Source organism: Apteryx mantelli, chromosome 7, assembly GCF_036417845.1.
Source record: "Apteryx mantelli isolate bAptMan1 chromosome 7, bAptMan1.hap1, whole genome shotgun sequence".
In the NCBI taxonomy this organism is placed as follows: Eukaryota; Metazoa; Chordata; class Aves; order Apterygiformes; family Apterygidae; genus Apteryx; species Apteryx mantelli.
Genome location: NC_089984.1, coordinates 3,386,904 through 3,408,783, shown reverse-complemented (window position 1 = coordinate 3,408,783; position 21,880 = coordinate 3,386,904). Strand labels below are relative to the sequence as shown.

The window sequence follows — 21,880 nt, the reverse complement described above, 5'->3', positions numbered from 1 at the left end:
GCATATTGCATATCAATCCTTACACTTGAGGAATGAATTAAACACGCAGCTTTAAGTACCCGCGAATGGCTCCAGATAAGGGAACAGCTCTGCTCTTTTTTCCCCTGGCACAGTTAACTTTAATGTTTGTCTACGGAGAGGTCTCACTTCAGACCACCACTGGAGGAACAGTGCTGCCCTCACCCTGCGAATGTAAATCATAGCAATAAAAATACCAAATAATAATTTTTTTAAAAAAGCAGAACATTCACCGTACAAGACAATCTGCCTTCTAAGGGCTTGACTTGGGATCTTTCTTTTTTAAGAGGAAGGTACAAGTAAGCTGTGTGTGTTATGAAACACACAGCAATTCAATTTAAATAAACGATTAACTCTTTGGTTTAAGATGACCACCTCTGTTTTATGAAAACGGTTTAGCAAACATCTTCAGAGAAGATTTAAAAAAGCAATTTTTTTTTTTTTAAAGAGTCCTTGAAAGGAAACAAACCCCCAAATCCAATGGGGATAATACTGACCCCGGAGAAGCACACAAATGCATTGCCTTTCTCTCTCTTATTCTTTTAATTCTCCCCCCATTTTTAACACTATAAACACAGAAAGGTCGGCGTATTCATTTCAACGAGCATATACTGAAAACGTCTCACTTTGTAGTGTCTGCAGAGATAACTGGCCTCTTCCTTCCTTCTAGCTGAAGTCCGTGTTTTCTGTTTTGGTGAAAATTAGCAGCATTAAGAGGAATGTCAAGAGGACGGAAGAAAGGCACAAAGCTCCACACACAAACCCCTTGAGTCTGCAAGCTCCGACCCTAAATCACAGACTGATTTCCTGCTTAATTGTATCTTGGATACGCTTACACATCAAATACAAGCATATATACACACATACACTTTGTCTAAGATACTGGGAACCGGCTTTGTAAGTTCTGAAATCCCTTCCGAGAAGATGGACTAGTCAAGGCTGAGGCAGTATCACTGTAACAGCACCAATATTTTAATTGTACAACACTAAGATCAGGCACCACAAATAGCTCTATGGCATCTGGCCTTAGGGTCCCACAACTACCTCGCAATTTTTTCTTTTTAAAAAAAAAAAATCAGCAACACATCAAACAGACACAAACTGCTCACCGCAAAAGTTATTCCACTTCAGCGGTGCCGAGATCACCAGCAGCCTTCCGCACGGCACAGACTTCAAAAGAAGCAAAGTCGACCACTACTTTATAAAAAACACTAGCGAGGGCAGCAAATATATGGCAAGATCCGTCCGTGACCTACTGGGACTCAGTTTAACGCCGTAAAACGGGAAGAGGAAGAGAAGAGGGGAAAAAAAATAAATAAAAAATCAGCGTTACTACAGCCATGAATGAGTTTAGCCCAGAAAGCTCGCTTGGATGCGATGAGCTCATGCGGGAGACGGAACTGAACTGTGTGTCCCAGCCACATGTGACTAACCAAGACTACAAGACACAGTTATTTTTCTGACATTCAAAAAGGAGCAGGGTATACTTATTGGATTGTACATTTGTATACCCAGCTATTTTGAAATCACACTTTACCCTGTGAAGTCCGGCTACGCAGAACGCAGTTAGAAACACATAGAAATTACAAGAGTAGCACCTTACGCATGAAAGATATAAAGGCTTTACCTGCATGAAGATCCCACGGGAAATTAGTCCTTCTCCTACAATATAAAACATGTTTTCCGGAGTAAGCCAGTTGCCTCTACAAACCTATTTGTGCATTAAAGCGTCCAGATATAGTTTATTAATGATACTGATAATCAGCAAAGCCAAACTATAGAATTTATTTTTCCTGAAATCAGGGGAACAAATGTAAATAACCGCTGTGATTCCAAAATTACCACGCTGTTTTGGCTTTTTAATTCTCCATGACGAGTTTTGCCGCATCCACTAAGAACAGATGTTGGACCTCTTCACCTTAAAACAGCCAGACCTTTAATGTCCTCGCAACTCTTTCTCCCTCCTAATACCGACTGCCACGAGTAGCACGAGCACACTGCACTAAAGGGAACCCATGCCCAGGAAGCTCGAGTTCTTGTACAGAATTCCACAACGGCAGAGCAATGCCACAAGTAAAAATGGGAACATGCACCCAATGCCGTTCAAAATGCTCTTGGGACACCTTTATGGGAATACAAAGATCATACGCAATATCGCATGTCATTTAAGCGTGGAGAGCAATTCAGCTAGACAAAGACTCTTTAGGCAGGCAAAGCCCTCTTCATTTGATAGGTTTTGCAAGGCTTCAGGTAGAAGGTCCAAACACTGTCCAGGTTACCATCAAATCTGCACATAAAAATAAGTAATTAATCCAGAAGCATGGCATAGCACCTTACAGACTGAATTTCAACATGCAGCTGTTAGAGGAGCTGCTTGAAAGAACAAACCGAAAACTCAAAACAAAACGCAGCAGGCATTAGGAAAGGAGATTTTTCACCTAAAAAATATAAGATGCTCACCAATTTTGCATGGGTTTTGGTATATATTCTGCTTTTAGGCAACTCAGGATGAAAAGATGAAGAGTTCTTACCACTAACATATGTCCTGAACATGAAAACAAGATTCTCAGATTATTACCGAATAAAACCCCAAACTGAGACTCTGACATGGCTTTTGTAAAGGGAATCCTGTCTCTAAGTGTACTGGAATTCTTCAAAGGAGTCAAAGGATAAAAGGTACAGATAAAGGAGATACGGTTAACACAGTCTACTTGGATTTATTTCTTCATGGCATTTGACAAGGTTTGTCACCAAAGGCTCCTAAACAAGCTAAGCAGCCACAGATAAGAAGGAAGATCCTTGCACAGAAAAATGATTGATAAAAAGATTACAGAACAGTAAAGAACAAATGGTCGGTTTTCTTGGTAGAAAGACCTCTGCCAATGGAGATCTGCAGGTATCTGCCCTGTTCAACATGATCAGCCTGGAGAAAGGGTGGATAATACACTGCAAACATTTAATGTCTTGAGTACTTTGCGTAATATTAGCAAAGAAAAGGATCTAATGCGAAGAATCACAAAAGCATTTTAAAGATAGGTGGCCACTCAATAAAACAGCAAACAAAATTCACTGTAGACAGGTGTAAAGCGACGCTTATGAGAAAATGCCAATACAAGATTAAACCAACACTATTCAGAACTAAGATCCTCAAGGAGTAACCGATAGTTCCTTGAAAACATCAGCTCAATCGGACAGGCACAGAGAACGGAACAGGTGACAGCATTTTCTATTGCGTGAATCTGGTGCACCTGTGTTGTGAATACCATCTGCAGCTCAGGTTCTTCCCTCTCCTCCACTCCCATCTCAAAAAATACAAAACAGAACAAGAAAAGGTTCAGGGAAGGGCAACAGATGACCGAAAGCACAAAATATCTTCCATATAAGGAACAGCTAAACAGTCTGAAACTCTTCACTCTGCAAAAGACCCAACTGGGGGTGGGGGGGCCTTTAACATGGGTCTATAAAATCACAGGCTGGCACAGACAGGTTGACTGTTCACTGCTTCCTCCAGTACAAGAACTGGGAAACACCAGATGAAACCTGCCGGGCTGACAGTCTCTATGCGTGAGATGGGAACCTCAGGGTGCACAGAAGTCACCCCCCTCCCCAAATCCCAAATTAGATTCTTACCATAACAGATCTCCATCCTTGGAGATTTTCAAAAAACGTGAAGTTAGCCTTGCTCTAGGAGGTTAGGCTAGAGACTCCCAACCTAAATCTTCCCGCAATTTTGTGATCTTCGTAAGCATAATCATACCCACTTACACTTAAATTAGCAAATGTATTTACTTGCATCAGACCAGGATAATTTAAAGCTACTCAACTGTACAGGAGATTAAAAAAACTATCGACCAGTTTGTAATGACTAAGCTGGCTTTCTAGCTTCTGTCACTGAGAAACCCTAGCTAATCTTTCCACCCTCTAATATTTTCTAGTCATCTCATTTCCTTTTAGCATATCTACAGCTAAATTGGACATAGACTAAGATAACAATATTAATCAGTCGTAGGTTGTTTATCTTTTCAGATTATCCCAGACTATTTCGTATGTTATCTCATGCTAGGTAGCAATCTTAAGTACCCCTCACAAAAAGTGCATTTAACCGGGATTCCGTCTCAAGGACATTATAGATGCTACACATTTACATGGGTAAACTGGAAAAGTTTACGGAAGAGGACTCCACCAAGAGTTACTGAATACAAAGATGACAGAGCTGGTTCAAGAAGTGTCTGGTAAGAAAACTGGCTGAATGCTGGGAAGCAATCATAAACACTTGCTCTATTTTATGGCCCTCCCTTAATGTCTGCTTTTGGCCACAGGTGGAGAAAAGATATAGGGCTAGATGGGTCTGTGTCTTCTCAATTCAGCTACTCATTCTCTTGCAAATGTTCCCAAATAAATTCTGAACAAAGTATCAGAATACAAGTAATCCACATTTGATACATACAATTTAGGCCTCATTAAAAAAAATAGTGTCCTTTGATAAACTATCTATTTACAGGCAGAAAGGTAGAAAAACTGAAACAGGAAATTCATGAAAACAAAGTCAATATCTGACTTTTTTTTAATTTGTGGATAATTGCTCATCACTACCTAATAAGGCTTTTGCACTGTTTCATGAAGATAAGAAAAACTAGCTCATTACTAAGTATTGCTTTTGGCAAATCCAAGTTTCTCCTATCATGACTGAAACTGCATAAAATCACATTTCCATCAAACCTATATCCTGGCATCCCAGAAGTATTGATGGAAACACAGAACAACGTATTCCATCAAGTAACTATTTCAGTAGGGGCCTTCACTTGCTTGCATTCACCCTTCTCTCCCCATTCCTGCTTTATTCAAAGTTCTTCGTACTCTCTTCTCCCTGACATATGATCTATCCCAGCGTCGCCCTGCCTACTTTCACCCTCAAGAATCACCCTCAAGTCACTTTCAAGGTCTTTTTCATTACAGAAGTCATTTTTAAATCTTTCAAATAGTTTTAAATTAACTTTCCTGACAAAGTTTTCCAGTTTGACTACATAAAACTCTGTCTGGAAGAGCAGAGGCCGCAATGAAGACAAATTACAGACCTCACAGCGGAACAGAAACGATAGCTCGATTTATATGGAGCTGTTTCATTAGTATGTAGATTCAAAGCAATTCCTAAGCAGTTATTGAAGCACTATCCAAGCCTTCCTAGCAAGCAAAAATCCATTCTGTGGACAAATAAGGCTTTTATAGCTTGGCACAGTTCTCAACTGCAGAGTCAAACTTTTCAATGTGTGGTAGATTTTTACTTGAAAGTAGCAGGAGAACTCATGCCAGAAGAACATAGAAAATGCCAACTCAGTGGCAGAAGGTCAAAGAGCGGTATCAAGAGATTTTACAGAATTATTTCAAGACAAGCTTTTTAAAAACACTGTGCTATCTAGAAAGGCACAGATGTATACTACTAGGAAAACCCAGTGAACACAATCTTTATGACTTCTTTTCAGTCAAAGGTAATTTTTTAACTCTCTACCTTATGAAAAGCGCAGTGGTAGGGCCTCCTGTAGGTGGTAAGGTCTGTTTCTATGTCTGTTTAAACCTCGGTTCTTTTGCTGTAATTGAGAATAAAGATGAAGTATTAAACCCAAGAGTTTTACGCAGACCGTCCTCTACAACTACCATCGGGTATCAGACCGAGGCAAAAGGTCTTATATCATAAAACAAACATAAATCAGATCCAGCCACAGAATATTTAAGAAAGCACAACAGAGTTTAAGGACTAACAGCCCTAACAGTTACCCTGTCTCTGCTAGTACCCAGAATTATGGCTGCAGGAGGAGAAGAAATTTATTTTGACCTAAAAGAAAGGCTCTGTATTCTGTATTCCCCACTTACCATTTTTACAGTAGCATTTAATGTCACTTCAGGGTCAACAATGACCCTGAACAGATGTTAAGCATGAACACTTCCAACATACTGGATTTTGCCAGCTGTCACCACATCGTAATAAAAAAAGAGATAGCAAAGCCCCATCGAAACCTGATCTGTCTGTTTAGGGTCTCCCGTTGAACCTACCACAAATGGAGTGGCAGATCCACTTACAAGAACAAATTTGCAAATGCTTACACATTCTCCCACTAAAGCATTTCAATCGCCTAAATCTGCCATTTTAATAAAGCCACGTACAAGGTTTTAAATTCAATTAGTACAAATCTCAGCACTCCAAACATTAACTATGCAAATGACATTTAATGGTATTCAACACACACAGAACTAAGCTAATACGCTAATGGACAAACAAGGAAAACAGTAAGACGTTCCAAAATGTTGCGCTCTTTTCCACTCAAGGAAATTGAAGGTGTAGGATGCACTAGCCAGGAGAAGACGGCAGATATTGAAAACCCTTTCTGAAGCTAAGGCCACAGAAGCTCTTCAGGTACGCTGCAGAGCTACATTCGCATGTAACAAGAGAGCAAAGAGGGAAAGCAGCTGCTTTATTTGGCGAGCTCTCCTTACAGACTGCTGGATTTTGCATGCAATATATCTCAGATAATGTTGTTCCAGCTCTTCGGGCAGGAATCGCAGTCTCCCCTGCCATTTTATACTTCTGTTTTCTCCTGCCTCTTCCCTGGTGAAGACTTAGGCAACACTACTCGATTCACCGCTGTTCCTCAGAGGTAAGAGGCCAACACGGGCTGATATTCACGGGAGCGCTAAATTTTACAAGCCCCGTCCCAGGGGCCGACGATGATGAAATATTGCATATCGCACTGAAATAAGCCAGTCCAACCACCACACCTGAGGAATTCTGCTATCCCGCTTTCCAATCGCGCTCCTGCGCCTCATCCAATTCAGTCAGAAAGCTGCCAGTTTTCACATAGCTGTTTCCTATCTTAAAAACCCCAAAGCTACTCGAGTTCAGCCTTTCGGGGATTCCTTTAAGACTTTTTTTCCAAGTGGCAATACGCTTTGCGTTGAGCTCTGTGAAAGCAAAGAGATTAAAAATCAAAGAGGCAGAAGGCGCGCCACCCTGGGAAGTCCCAGAGTGAAAACAGCTTTCGGGTCATGGTTAAGCGGTGGAAGAATTTTTTGTTTAAAGCGAAGCAAACTCGCACGAGTGAAACCTAACGTGAGTGAAAACGCTTTCACGTTCAAGACTTACGAGTGTTTTCCTTTGAAGACAGAAATCTATTGACTTGGATGAGTGAGCTGTAAAAAAACACTAATAACGAATAATAAAAACACTAAGTTAACAGAAAAAGCTGCATTTCTTCAAAAGCCAAGCAATACATTCCTAAAATCAGACTCTCTTTTATCTTACATACTCTTGGCCAAGAACTATCAGAACAAAACTGGGGTGGTACCTTCACGAATTTCTTCCCCAACTACATTAACGCTTGATAAAACCACAAACGGTACGGACTAGTGTTCTAAAAACATTTAAATATTCACTTATTTTAGCAAACTATATGTGGCATAGGGAAACTAGTTATACTTAGTAGTTTATTAACATGGATATTCTTTTTATCAACAAAAGCCAAGCACATATAACCAGCACCAAACACTGTCTCCGATACATTTCAAAAGCATAAAGCAGACTTAGGACGAAAGCTCCACCAAAAGCCAGTAGGTTTCATGCTTTCTGAAGGCTCTTCTACATTTCCCCCTGACTTTGGGTGGGGAAAAAGAAGGAAGAGGACTTAATAATTATTAACTTTATGTTCTCAATGTACGTGGGTTCATTAGTTTCCAAGCTGATAGCACAAAAGTCATGCAGAACATCAGCCTTTGGAGGACCACCTGCCCCAAACTGTGAGTTGGTTTCCTGGGCGTAAGAGAGCTACAACGACACCGAAATCTTTTGAAAAACGCTCATGGTTTACATGAGGCTCAGTGTTAAGCCATTTCTTTCAGGCGGGCCCAGTCACGAGACTCAAACTCTCGAATCAGAAACGCAGGTTTTTGAGCTCATTTTGGGCCTCACCTCTACTTCAGAGCATTTCTCTACATACAGTTGTTTTTGATGTATTACACTTGAATTATGACTAAAATAGCATTCAGGTGCTCTGCTCTATTTCAGCAAAGAACAGTTTGGACTACCCCGCTGTGAAGCCTTGAAAATCCTTACTGCACAACGTGCGTCTCTGGGAACCACACAGCGCTTTTCAAAGAGAAGGATCTAATGCCAGATTCCACAGAACCAGTGTTCACAAGCACATGCAACTACCCTCATTAGTTTTTAGATGATTTTACACAGATTTTTCTTTTTTTTTAACCTCCAAACAGGCCTTATCTGACACATTGGAGAAAAAGGTTCTGGATTATTTCTGTCTGAGCATTTTACACGATGTACAGCGGCCCCAATTAAAAAGTCTTAATTCAGCGACTGTTCCTTACGGCCAGACTTAAATTGCTATTAAATCTGAGCAAGTCCCAGGCCACCCATATTTAGCACACCAATTAACCGGTCTTGAACATCAACACAGTATGGTAGTGACCAGAAAACTGAAAGAATTTTTAAGTTGCTATCACCAATAATGCATGCAGTCAACCTCAAAATGCTCAGTTAAAGAGAACTCAATAATTATTTAATTAAAAGCAGCATCTATTAAAGTTTTCAGAGTGTTTAGAGAAACAATGATATACATGGAGAACAGTCATACAGAAGGAGCTATTAAGAAGTTACTGCCTTTTGAAGATACCACTAATCCCGAGTAGTCAGAATATTCATTAGTACCTCCAAGTCCTAAAAATTATTGGAGGACTTCCATTTATTAATTTATAAGTGTTGTAAGTTTTCCTTAAAAAAATAATTAAACGCATAGAGATATATTGTTGCTAGGTTGATATGTGAAAGATGAAAGAAGCATGATAAATGATTTGGGAGCCAAAGTTTGTTACAAACACAGTTTAAAGACATCTGAGCTGAATTTAATTCTGTTCTACACACACGCACCCAGAAAATCAATGCAATCTCTCTAGATTTAGGGAATTTTCTATCATTATTTTAAAACTAGCATTTATCTTATACCTGCAACCAAACAGGGCTGATGGCATTCTCATTGCAAACTCTAAGCAAGCTCCCAAAGCTGAAGCAATTTCAATGCCCACCAAAAGCCTAACGAAATAAAACAGAAAGTATGCGCTCTTTCAAACCAAAATACCTTCCCCCAACAAATATAGCCAAGCTCAAACCCAGCCGGATCGATGGTAGAGCTTCCACGGGCTTGAATTATGAGGAGTCACGCCTGAATTTTACACTAGTTTGCAAACTGGCAAGAAGGCTAACGCAAATCATTTTCATCCCCACAGAACCGAAGTGGCCGAACAGATTTTGAAGCAATCTCTATGAAAGCTGTTGTCACGCGGCGACACGCTGATGCTGATACCGGTCCGTTTGACAACAGGACATTCAGTGGGTTTGAAACATTGACATCCCATTCCCCGCCCTGCTAAGGGAGACTGCGTGAATCAGTGTCTGCAAGCTTCATCGGCACCATGTCAATATGGCAGAGCTCCATTTTTACAAATAATAGTCTTTTCTTTTTCCTCCCACCCTCGCCTCGCTTACTTACAGTGAGAGCCCCTGAAGGCACCAGGCCTTCTTTAATGAGGTTTTCACACAAGACTGAATAAATTAGAAAGCTAGATCAAAATAGGGCGTCTAGCAGGCACACAGTAGTAATCAGACAGCCACATACATTATACACCCCAAAAAATATATCCAAACAATCCAGCCCTTCAATCAGCAAGCAATTTCACAAGTAAACAAGGAGAGTATTTACCTGCCAAGGTACTGATGAAGGCAAGGCCTCTCAGCATTAGTTCTGCCATTAAATCTCTCGGTCCCTGACGCATTTAGGCTGTCACCACCCAGTGAACCTCAGATTCACGGCTTTGAGACAGCCTTGACACCACCACTCCAAATCTTGAAGTCTTTTGTTTTGTTTTCCTCTCAATTTCTCCTGCCTCAGACGCGTGTGCTAGCTCTGCTTCCACCTTACGCCGTTTTGACCTTGCAAGATACCCAGATCACCTCAGCTCTCCCAGAGCTCTCACTTCAGCGCTGTACCACGAGCGACTCTAGCTCTGTAGAGTCTTCCCTACACACACACACACAAAAAAAAACAGTTTGCTGCAGTTCGGTTCAGGAAAACATCGCCAAGCCTAGCACTGCAGCCAAGTTTTACCTGCTCATCCCTTCACCCAGGACACCCTTCACAGACGGGGAAGCGCCCTTAGGCGCGATGCAGAGGGGCTGGTAACGCCGGGTCCGACCTACTTCGACGCGCGTTTTCTACAAGAGGGATCTCCTTCCCGCTCACGTGCGTGCACGGTAAGGCGCAGTGGACACCTAGAGCTTTGCGTAAAAGAGAGATCAACCTGTTTTACGGCAGAGGAGGGACAGCAGAGGAGAAAGGACATCTGCAGATGCAGGTCCTGCCACGTGTTTTCTACAGTCACCCCCACCGTCCCTGGTAGGCACGGGGCTGCGGGTGGACGGCCGTTGTGGTCGTCTGGACCATAATTTCGTGAAGGGCGACTCTCCCAGCAAGCCACCCCTGACTGGCCCCCCTGGAGCCCCCAGAACTGAGGGGATGGGAGCCCCCAGGCTCTGCTGCAGCTGAGGGACCCCGACCCCGCAGGGCCATGGCCAGGCTGAGCAGAAGGGGTCCCTGGGTTGGGGGGACCAGACCCCCCCAGGACTGAGGGGACAGGACCCCCCCAAGGCCACAGTCCCTGAGGGAAAGGGGGCCCCGGGCCGGCGGTGACCCAAATACCTTGCAGGGAGGAGGGGTGCGGATCCCCCCCAAATCCCTCACAGGGAAGAGGGGAGCAGATCCCCCCCCAAATCCCTTGCAGTGAGGAGGGGAGCAGATCCCCCCCAAATCCCTCACAGGGAGGACGGGACTTGGCCCCCCAAATCCCTCGCAGGGAGGACGGGAGCGGATCCCCCCCCAAATCCCTCACAGGGAGGACAGGAGCGGATCCCCCCCAAATCCCTCACAGGGAGGATGGGACTTGGCCCCCCAAATCCCTCGCAGGGAGGACGGGAGCGGATTCCCCCCCCAAATCCCTTGCAGGGAGGAGGGGAGCGGATCCCCCCCAAAATCCCTCACAGGGAGCACGGGAGTGGATCCCCCCCAAATCCCTCGCAGGGAGCACGGGAGCGGACCCCCCCCCAGAGCTCCATGGGGGCCGAGAAGGCCCCCGGCCCTGCCGGCAGCTGAGGGGACCGGACCCTCCAGGGCCTCGGTCCCCGAGGGGAAGGGGCCCCCGGCGCTGACGGCACCGGTCCCGCCGGATCCCCCCCCCCCACCCGCGGCTGAGGGCACCGGTCCCCCGCCGGGGGCTGAGGGCACCGCGGCCGCGCTGGGGGACGGGACCCGCAGGCTCCGCCGCGACATGTCAGCCCGCCGCCCCGTCACGCCGCCCAGCCCCCCGGGCCTGCGCCCCGGCCCCGCCGCCCGGCCCTGCGCTGAGGCGGCGGCGGGGGCTCGCTGCTCACCGGGCTGCGCTGCGCTGCGCTGCGCGGAGGCCCGCGGCGGGTCGGCGCGGCCGCCTGCCGGGCGGATCCCCCTGGGCGGCGGCGGCGGCGGCGGCGGCAGCGGTGGCGGCGGCAGCGGCGGCCCCGTGTCCCGTGCGGCGGCGGCGGCGGCGGCGGCGGGCGGGGCGCGGAGCGGAGCGGAGCGGAGCGGGGCGGAGGGCACCGCGCGCCCACGTGACCGCCGTGTCATCCTGCGCGGCCATCTTCTGCGCGCCGCGGGCCGCGCCGGGGCCGCGGGGGGGAGCTGTGGGCGAGGGGTGGCACTGGCGGGTAGGAGCTGGGACACCTGGGCGAGGGGTGGCACCTGGTCGGGGAGGTGGCATCCGTGGGCACGGGGTGGCGCACCTGGGTGAGGGGTGGCACTTGGTTGCGGAGGTGACAGCCCTGGGCAAGGGGTGACACACCTGGGTGAGGGGTGGCACTTGGTGTGTGTGGGGGGACACCCCTGGGCAAGGGGTGGCACTTGTACGGCAGTAACACTTGGGTGGGGGGTGGGACACCTGGGTGAGGGGTGACATTTGGGTGGGGGGGTGACACGTCTGGGCAAGGGGTTGCACTTGGTGACACAGCTGGGTGGAAGGTGACATCCCTGGACAAGAGTGACGCTTGCATGGAGGTGACACTTGGGTAGGAGCTGGGACAGCTGGGTGATGGGGTGGCACTTGGTTGGGGGGGTGACACCCCTGGGCATGGGGTGACACTATGGCGGTATCACTTGGGTGGGGGGTAGGACACCTGGGCAAGGGGTGGCACTTGGAGGTGGGGATGACACACACCTGGGCAAGCAGTGGCTCCTGGTTGGCAAGGAGACACCCCTGGGTGAGGGGTGACATGTGGGCCTGACACCCACCTAGGCAAGGGGTGGCACTTGGGTGAGAGGATGACACTGGGTGGGGGGTGACACCCCTGGGCAAGGGGCAGGTGGCTGAGATAAGACCCCTGGGTGAGGGGCACCTGGCCACATGGAGACATCAGGATTGCAGACACCCCTCCTGCCTTGCTCTACACAATGGAGAGGCTTTTTCTCACAGCATCCATTTTTTTAACATGGCAAAGCACAATATTTTTCTTAAAATTATTGAGCTATCTTGAAGCTTTTTTGAGAGTAAGTAGCCAAAAAAAAAAAAGCACCAGACATCAACATAAATAATTTATTCCAGGCAGTTGAGGGAAAAGAAATTCTCATACTGGGATGTGCCAGGCACCTTACTAGTAAATCCTGCTGAAATTGCAACAGAGCTTAACCAGACTGGACTTGTTCATTCTTTTGAAGGTGATGCTGATCTGCAACACACCGCATGGGAAATCTTGCCTTATAGCAGGGAAAATGCAATCCAGATACCAGGGAACAGGACACATCACTAGCTTCCTCCTCTTGCCACTTACAAGACCAGACACTTTGGTATTGGAGCCAACTCTGCAGCCCGCTTTTATTCCACTCTCATGGGGCTGTTCCTAGGCAGTTGGCTTCCACTCACCTTTTTCATTATAACAAGATCTTTGGAAGATGTGAGAAGTCAGCTGCTACTAGAAAAATCTTAGGTAAAAGAAAATCACAGAATATTTTAGGTTGGATGGGACATCTGGAGGTCAACTAGTCCAAAACAGGTAGAAAAAAAAATAGTTTAATGAACTCTAGTACTTCACACCCCATTTCAAATCTTGTACTTCAAAAATTGCTCCTTGCTAATAGGACAAAGAAGGGTTTGGGTGTTTTTTTTCCTGCACAAAAGATAGATCAAAACCATTTTGCAGTGACCAAAGAGGCAAACAGAACACTAAAATGAGTAAAACCCAGTTTCTTGCAGATTTGCTCCCCAGCATGTTCATGCAGAAGATCTGCAAGTTGTGATTACTTTTCCTGTACTTCAGGCATTTGTTATCTGTCAAAGGTGGTTAAGTTGGCCAATAGATTGCATAGATAGTGGAGCAGCATCACATTCTTCTACCCCTCTCCCAGTCAGTAGGAGGATGAAAACGCCAGGGAGGTACTGGATGTGCCAGCATGTTACATTAGCATCAAGCAAGAGGCATTTTTCGCTGATCTTGGCAAGGGAACGTATAAAAGTCTAAAAAAAATCGATACCTTATCCCAGTTCATGAGGGATTTGCAGACATTGTCCACATGAAATCAAAATAAAGTGTGGATAAATACTGCTTTATGTTCTCAGGCAGGTGAAAAAGCTTTTTCCCTCTCTTCCAGCTTTTCCACATTGAGCTTCTCTCCGCCTGGTGTCCTGTTCCTCTGTAAAGAAATGCCAAATATTGCAGTTTCTTACAATATAGTTTAACTGTTCAGAGGGAAAACTCACATTTACAGCCTGTGTGAAAAAATAACTTTGAGCTCTGCCATGACCTGAAGCTTTCTAAACCTTTTCATCATTGCTGATTAACAGCGAATGATTATTGTTCAACCTCAAGATCCAGGCAATCGCCTTCACCCTGTGCAAACCATCCAGCGGTTAGGAAGGGAAACGCAGATGGAAGAGGATGACTAAAAGAAGGTCGCTGGGGAAAGGGAGGAGCTGGGGAAATCCAGTGCTCCTCCGAGAGCTCAGGATCCTTCAGCATGAGACTTCATTTGACTTTTCTCCCAGGCAAACAATTTACAACCCAGTAGCTACAGCGGTCATTTTGTGCAAGAGCTGTTTTCTACCCTGTTATCTGTGCCTCCCCACTCATGGGCTAGTTATAACTGTATCTTTTTCAACCGAGTAGGAAAATAGAGTCTGAGCATTATATTGGCCATTATTTCATCACTTCGTTTGGCATCTCCTGGATGTCATCATGGTCAATCAGGGAGAGAAATGCAAGTACTTCTTTTGTCTCTGGAGAAGTCTGCCTGCTCAGATGCCCGGCTGTGCGCCTGCTCCCTCCTGCCTGCAGTGCTGCCCACACGCGTCCTTCTCCATCTGTCTGTTAGCAGCAGCTTTCCTCCATCCCCACCCCAGCACGCTTGCTTGGTCTTCTGGGAGGACCTTCCCTTTGTGGCGTAGGATTTAGGGAAACGTTAGTCTAGTGTTCATTAGTGTAACACCAGACCGTCTCCCAGCCAGGCTTCCTGGTGTCTTTTGGTCAGGAGAAGGGCACACCATATTCCCTTGCTCGTCCTCAGAGGTGATGTGACCTGCCAAAGCCCAGGTCTCCATGCTTTTAATACAGTAGCTCTGTCTTGGCTTTTGTCACTGAAGACAACCCGCGTGTCTACTGCTTATATGAGTTGACCAGTGTCATCCCAAAGAAGGGATTTTTTCAAAGTAGATTTAATACAGTCTGCTCAGTTCTGTTTTTTTTGTTTTGTTTTGTTTTCCCCCAGGTTGACCAGGCTTAAAATCTGATTCTTACTGAGGCTTTGCAGAGTTGGCTTGCATGAGTGTGATCGGGCTAGGAAGAGTTTTCTGCCACAGTCATCTCAAAGGTGACAACGGCATTTTCTGGGCTCACTGCTCTGCCTGCAGCTCTAGCTCAAGGGGTGAGGGAAAGGAGAACGGGTCTGTTCACCATCCCCATTCACAGTCTAGCCTGGGCTTTGCCACGCGACGTCAGGATGCAATTAGCTGTCTTCTCCACCACTGTATTACCATTTGCCACTGTGTTTCAGCTCTCCTGCTGTCTGGATTTCTGCTGCTAAGTTCCCCTGTGAGCCCAGGAAAAAGTCATGCCTAGTCTCTCTTGCACACTTACCTTGGAGTACAGTGTGTCATCTGAAAACAAGGCTCACAAAGGAGCTCACACAAAAGCTGCAGCACTGTTGGTGAAGGAGAGCCCCATTCTCAGGCACATGTTAAATCAAGGCCCTCTTCTCCGTCAGTTTGCTTCTAGATGGGGATGCTTTGTTTTCCCCTAGTCCTTGGTACATGTGCTTCTCCTTCAATACATACAAAAGCAGTGGTTTCATGGGATGTTGCAGAGAGAAAACTAATTTCAGCCATTTCAGAGGCTGATCAATATGGTCGCTATCCAGAGAAGGTGGTTGTGGATGCAAAGGGGTCCCGGTGGCTTTATGTGCTCAGGACTGTCTCTCAGTTGCATCCTTTGGGAATGGGCTCACGTCAGACAGCTGCTGGTTCCTCCCAGCCATGCGGGCTTCCTTTCCCAGAGTCTCTTTGAGGGCTACAGTTAGCACAGATGAAGCCTACTAATCTTCTATATTAAAAAAGGATGCTCTTATCTGTCCTTCAGAAACTGTGAAGTGTTCCTGCCTGCTTTGGAAAATACAGAAGATTCAGAGCAAAGGCAGAGGTGACCTGTTGGAAGTAATGCCAAGGCATGCCATCACTCAAAACACCACGTACCCACCTGGCCACCAGAGATGATAAGACATGTTGGGAGTGCTGGTGTGTCCTCCTTGTGATAGTTGAGCCTATGGAGGACTTCATAATCCCCACTGCAATGTGTCTTTTTATTTGCTCCTATTGTGCCACTGTGATGCTATCAAGCCATGTATGTTCTTATCTGGGGTTTCTGCTTTTCGGCAGGACACTGTTTTCTAGTTGACTACCATTTCTTTTGACCCTCTCCTACTAATGATGTAATAGGATTAATGTTGTAACCGATACTTCCCCCAAGGGTAATCATATAATAACCTCCCCCTTTCTGGGGCTGTTCCCCTGGCATGGACATTTTCCAGCAAATAATATGAACCTGAGGGCTGTGCAAATTGATTCCCGGGGAGCCTGACCTCTCTATTGGGAGTTACAAAGCGCCATCTGAGAGGCTTAGAAATAGCTATCCCAGGCTGCTGCCTGGTCTTAATCCTGCTGATCCTTTCGTTTCTGAAAGCAACCTGTCCTGCAAGGGCTATAACCATTCCCAAAGCACCAAGAACAAGAAAGAAGCTGAGAGATTGCACTGACAGCAGACTGTGCACCAAGGAACATCATTTCAGGGGGGGCTCTCTGAGGACTGGAGATGTTCTTGCCCACTCGTGTGAGCAGAAGGAGATGACCTCCTGCTTCACTCGCCACTCTCCTGCCTGCATTTTGAACTCCGCGCTGGCCCCAGGTCTCAGTCTCCATGTGCCAGGAGGCAGATGATGTGTGTGTTAGCTCCGAGTCTCCATTTGGGATTGTAGGAATAGGTGTTGATTCATTAAGTGATGATAAGAGAGAAGCAGCAAAGCTATTTAAACCATAATTAAAGGTTGGAGGCATTGTTCCATGCAGGTATTATTAGCGCTGTGTACTCATGGACATCGGGTGACCATCCACCTGAGAGACCGTAAAACAGGAGAGATCTGAATATTTGCACTTTCCAGCGGTGACAGGAGCTCACAGTCTCCCTCAAGAGGAGAGCTTCAGCATGCTAAGTGGGTTATCAATTTTGAAAGAGTTCATTTGTTTGAAATTCTAAATAATGTTTTACTTAGATAAAACATATCGAATAAAATCCTAAGGAAAACTTTTCTTCTGTTTGTCGCGCTTTCAGAAGCTTATTTTCAAATGCCTGCCAGGTATGCGTGTGCAAGAGGAAAGAAATGGGGTCACATGTAGGGATAATTCAAAGACAGGTCTGCTTTCGTCTATACCCATACAGGGATTTGATATACCTCTGGGTCATAGGCCCCCCCTGGGCATGGCAACATTGATGTCTGAGTTGTCACCAGCTCTGGTGTCACAACATGGGTCATCGTGAACGCCAGCGACACAAAGAGCAGATGAAGATTGCCAGTAGGGAACAAGCAGCAGAAGCAGAAAAATCCTGGGGGAACCAAGTTGTCCTCCAGGAAGTTTTAAAAATTATTATTATTTTTTTTTAATCTCAAATGTAAAAATGGTGTGGGGGGTTGTATACTTCCAAGAGCATGAGCTGCACACAGAGGACAGCAGAGCGCCAGCGAGCCCTGCAAGCCAGCAGATCCCTCCCATGGAGGCGCAGAGCAGCGAAGCAAAGGCTTTTTGGCAGGGCAAAGCAAAGCACCGAGGGGCCCCCCAGGGCCAGCTCGGCCTCTACCCATGCTGTGGTTATTTTCTGCCTCCCGGGTGACACCGCTGTGCCAAGAGAGTGTTCGTTTAATTGATGACACTGTTTGAATTTGCTAAACTTAAAAGCTCAGTTCATACAAGTGGCCCTAGGAATTGCACTGTTTTCACCCCACAAAATTCACCATAGGTACATTTTTGAGTATTACAAGGACCATTTACCCGGTGTCATCATTTACGACATCATTTGATACCATATGACATTATTTACTCACTGACTTTATTTATGATGTCACTTGATATCAGGTTGCATCATTTACTTAGGTTGCACCATTTATTTAATGACTTTATACATTGCATCATCTGCCATTAAACGACTCATTTACTCAGAGACTTCACAGTATCATTTTGATATCACTTGATGTCGTATGACATCATTTATTAGTAACTTCAGGCGAACCATCAGGTTAGACAGGGTTGCACGGACTGTGACGATTTAAAAGTCCTTAGAAACGTAAGCGGCAGGCATGGTCGTTGCTCTGAATTTGTACAGCAGGTAGCACGATCCCACAGGGTACTCCACGTCCCCTGATGTGGGAAACGTTATTAAAGGCAACAGTAGCAGCGGCAGAGCGACAAACAGGAATTAAATACACCATTAATGTCGTCAAACAAAGGGCACGTTGCATTCACATGCCACGGTTATAAGATGCTGCAGAATAGTCGCGAGCTCTTACTGCCGTAAAAATGCTAAAGCACAGCAAAATATGTGTTTCCAAAGGATGCGATAGATTCCAATTCAGCGATTTTGTCATTCTATCGAATGATTAATGGTGAGCTGGTGTCATTATCTCAGATCAGCAGTGGTATTATCCAGTGATCTGTTACAGACAAACAGCATTATAAGTGGAAGATTACAGACTTTTCCCCCTGCTTGTTTCAGATCATTAGAAAAAATATACAAACTCATTTTTTTAATTAATCTGGCTTCAGTGGATGATTGCTACTAATTAAAAACAGCATGCGTCTTTGGGGGAAAATGCTTCAAAATTTGAAATGTAAGGCACACCTGGGAAGACCCCCTACTCGACCCTGCACATGGAAAATCAAGCGTCAGCATGAAGTTGCCACACTTCCACCGACAAACCCACATACTCCATCACTCTGCTCCCTGGTGAGGCCAGCCAAGACATAAGAGTCATCACAATTATCTCCAATACCAAAAAAAAAAGCCCTAAATAACTCCCAGTGGTGCTTTATTCACTTTAAGCCCAGCTCAGATCAATGGCTGATGTAAAAATAGGTTTTGGCTTCAGCAGGGGAGAAGGTAGCAAACCTATTCTGCTGTTTGTTTTGAATGTTGTATTTAATATTACCTGTTCCTTTGCAAGTGGAGTATCCAGGCTGGACCAGACCTGGAGCCACTGCTGTCCCCGGGATCTTGGGAATCAGACGTGTCCTCAGGCTTAGGGAGCAGGCAAGTACGAGAGCTCAAGGGCACTACTGTATCTTCTCTTCAGTCGATCTGTACAAAACATTTTCCGTACCCTCCATCCATCCATCCATCCGCTTGGAGCTGCATCCCGAGACCGCAGGGGGTTGGGACCGCCACTCTGCAGCACAAGACGACCAAGGGAGGTTATTCTCCTTTTTTTAGGTTGTTACTTCCATCATTGCTAAGTGGGTTTGCTGCTCTTGTTAGGGAAAGACGTTTCATCCTCAGGCAGCGGTTGTGTTTCCTGAGGACGGAGGCTCCCAAGCTTTTAGGAACAGCGTCGTTACGATGGGGGCTCTACAGGGCCAGTTATCTTTATGCTCTTGCTGGCTATGGTAGGAGTTTTGATCTGATTTTCTTTGAAACTCTTACAGAGGCTGCACTTCACATGCTGGAGCCTTTTATTCTTCCAGCGGTGCCAGCATTGCTCATTCAAACAGCATTTTTACAGGGACCCCTAACACCAGTGGGTCAAAGCTATAAACGAATGTAAAGGTGGATTTAAAACATTGCTGTGTTGCATGGCGCAGGGCAAACCAATTCGAAAAAGTCCCTTTCCTTGTAAAACCCTGTCATCATCCCAAAAAGGGCAAATCATGTTTTTCCATAAGCTCATGCACTCGCCCGCCTCAGCTGAGCCTGGGGCAGAGCCGACCCACTCTGCCCTGTCCTCCTCCCTGCGGACGGTGGCTGCGTGCTCAGGCAGGTCCTGCCAGCGTGCGGCTTTATATCAGCTTAACAGATACTAATTTCAGAATGGTTAAAACTAAATGACCTCAGTCAGGCTTCAGATAGGAGTAAAAAGAAGAAAATGTTACTCTAAGTGCCCAAGCGGTTTCCCGGTTGAGTACAAAAATCAAAATGCTTTTCCTCTGCTCCACAGGATATGCAAGTACTGGTCACATCTAATAGCTCAGGCAGGCTTCTGGTTTGCACGCACAAATGCTGACGCTCCACGGAGATCATATAGTTCACAAAACCCAATCTGGATCAGACGGAAAAAACGATAAAGGTGGAATTTCAGGGGCAAAGCTGCACAGTTACATCTCTGCGATGACTCAGTGAGTCGTGAGGGCAGTCTCGGCAATTTCTCTCCCGGCTTTCAACAGAGCACAAAACTACCCTGCAGATATTACTAATAATCATTTTGCCGGCAGGTTTATTCTCGGAGCAGCGTGCCAAGCTCTTAGGAGGACAGGAGGAAGCCTCTATGCCGTGCTTAAGGCTGAATTTGCAGCATGGCAGGAGACACGAGGAGCTAGAGATTTCTTCAACCAGAGCGGTGTAACAGTTACTTTAAAGGAACGCTAATCGTGACCGTGCTTCAGCAGTTTGCAAAGTGCTAGTGCTCAGGGTTTGAGGATGCACAAGCCATGAAGTCTCTGCTTCATCCCACCATATTCATTAAGTTCCTAGTCCCAGGATGCACGTACAAGGAATAGCTCCTTCTGAGCACACTACGCCATATCATTTCAGCTCCACACATACCCTCAAGGCCGGCTATCTTAGCCATCAGCTAAGAAGACGATCTGGAGGCATCATCCCTGTTCTCAACTTGAAGCACTGTGGGGGCTCCCTCCGCAGCACCCAGACCCTTCGCACACCCACCTCGCCTCCCTTTTGGCTACGCAGGGGAAGTTGTGACTTCTTCTGCCTGGGTTTTTGTAACTAAAAAGTAATGCAAGGCCCATTGCTTGTTTTCCTCCTTCCTGTGCACAAAAATTATCTTCCTTTATTCCTTCCTAGTCAAGCTGCTGTGTTATTTTTTGCTCTGCCCAGATGTTTTGCAGTCTCATAATGACAGGTCTTGTTGCTGTTCATTTACAGGATCAGATCCCGGAGGCTTTTTCTGGTTTCACTCTGTATTTATTTCTCGCTTCATATAATTTTTGGAATTCCCATTTCAAAATGACTTTGGGATTGTGTCTTCTCATGTTTCTAGCACTCAAAGAAGGCAGAAGTTTCTTTCTCAAACCGGATTTTCTCAGTCTTCCCTGTAGGGGCAGCACTTGCCTTTGAAGCCAGTCTAAGGGAGGAAAAATATCTGCATTTGAACAGATAATTCCTGTTCCTGCTGAATGCCGCTCTAATAACAGTAAGAACATCCATGCATCAGCATCTATAGGACACCAGGTTATCTACATGAGGACACTTTGGACAAGCACCAAACTTTATTCCAGTCTGATTGCAAATACAGTCTTTACTGTAAAAACCTCCAGACACAATAACCTGACACTGCTGTTATGTATGGGAGAAATGAGGACGCGAGGGGAACAGCTGATGTTTAGGTTCTCATTTTAATGGCATATTTTGGCAACTTGAAGATTTACAACCAAAATTCAAGTGTGGGTAATATACATTGCTTCAAGAGGACCAGAAAATCATATAAACCATATAAAACTCAGACACATCTCAAACCACTAGCTATTGCCAAGCATGGCAGAGTTCCTAATCCCTTTTGAGGCAGCCACAAAATTTATCACTGTAAAAAGTGTTTCTTGTGCCTCTGCTAAATAAAGAAAAGGCAACCAAGAAAAGCAAATTTGTTTGCTAGATCGGTTCAAATATCATTGCGGCTCAGACCTCCCCCAACCCCGAGCCTCGGGAGGACTTGACAGGGCTGATGTTTTGCTGGAAGAATGCAGGAACCAAGGCAGCTCCCAGGGAATTCAATGGGAGTTTTGTCCCAGAGCGCAGGTCAGATGTGTCAATCCTATTATCGATATTATTCACGGGTCGCGGCTCAAGGGCTGAAGGTTGAATGTGTTTGTTCTGCAAATTGGACTAACATTGTGACGACCGTAAAAGAGGATACATATCATGTTTGGCCCCTTGCTGGTCTCTAAGATCTCAATGTATGACATTTCCTTGAAATTACATTAGCTCAGATCCAATTTTATGGTAACTTACAGATAGGAAAGACTC

General features: G+C 45.8%; 1 protein-coding gene across 1 annotated transcript in view; it reads right to left on the bottom strand.

The window, feature by feature from the left end:
* Positions 1-11,576, bottom strand: part of SGMS1 (sphingomyelin synthase 1) — a 95,672-nt gene extending 84,096 nt beyond the window's left edge. The window contains exon 1 of the mRNA XM_067299653.1: positions 11,501-11,576. The gene's annotated coding sequence lies outside the window, so the exon portion shown is untranslated. The remainder of the gene's footprint in view (positions 1-11,500) is intronic.
* Positions 11,577-21,880: the final 10,304 nt, after the last annotated feature.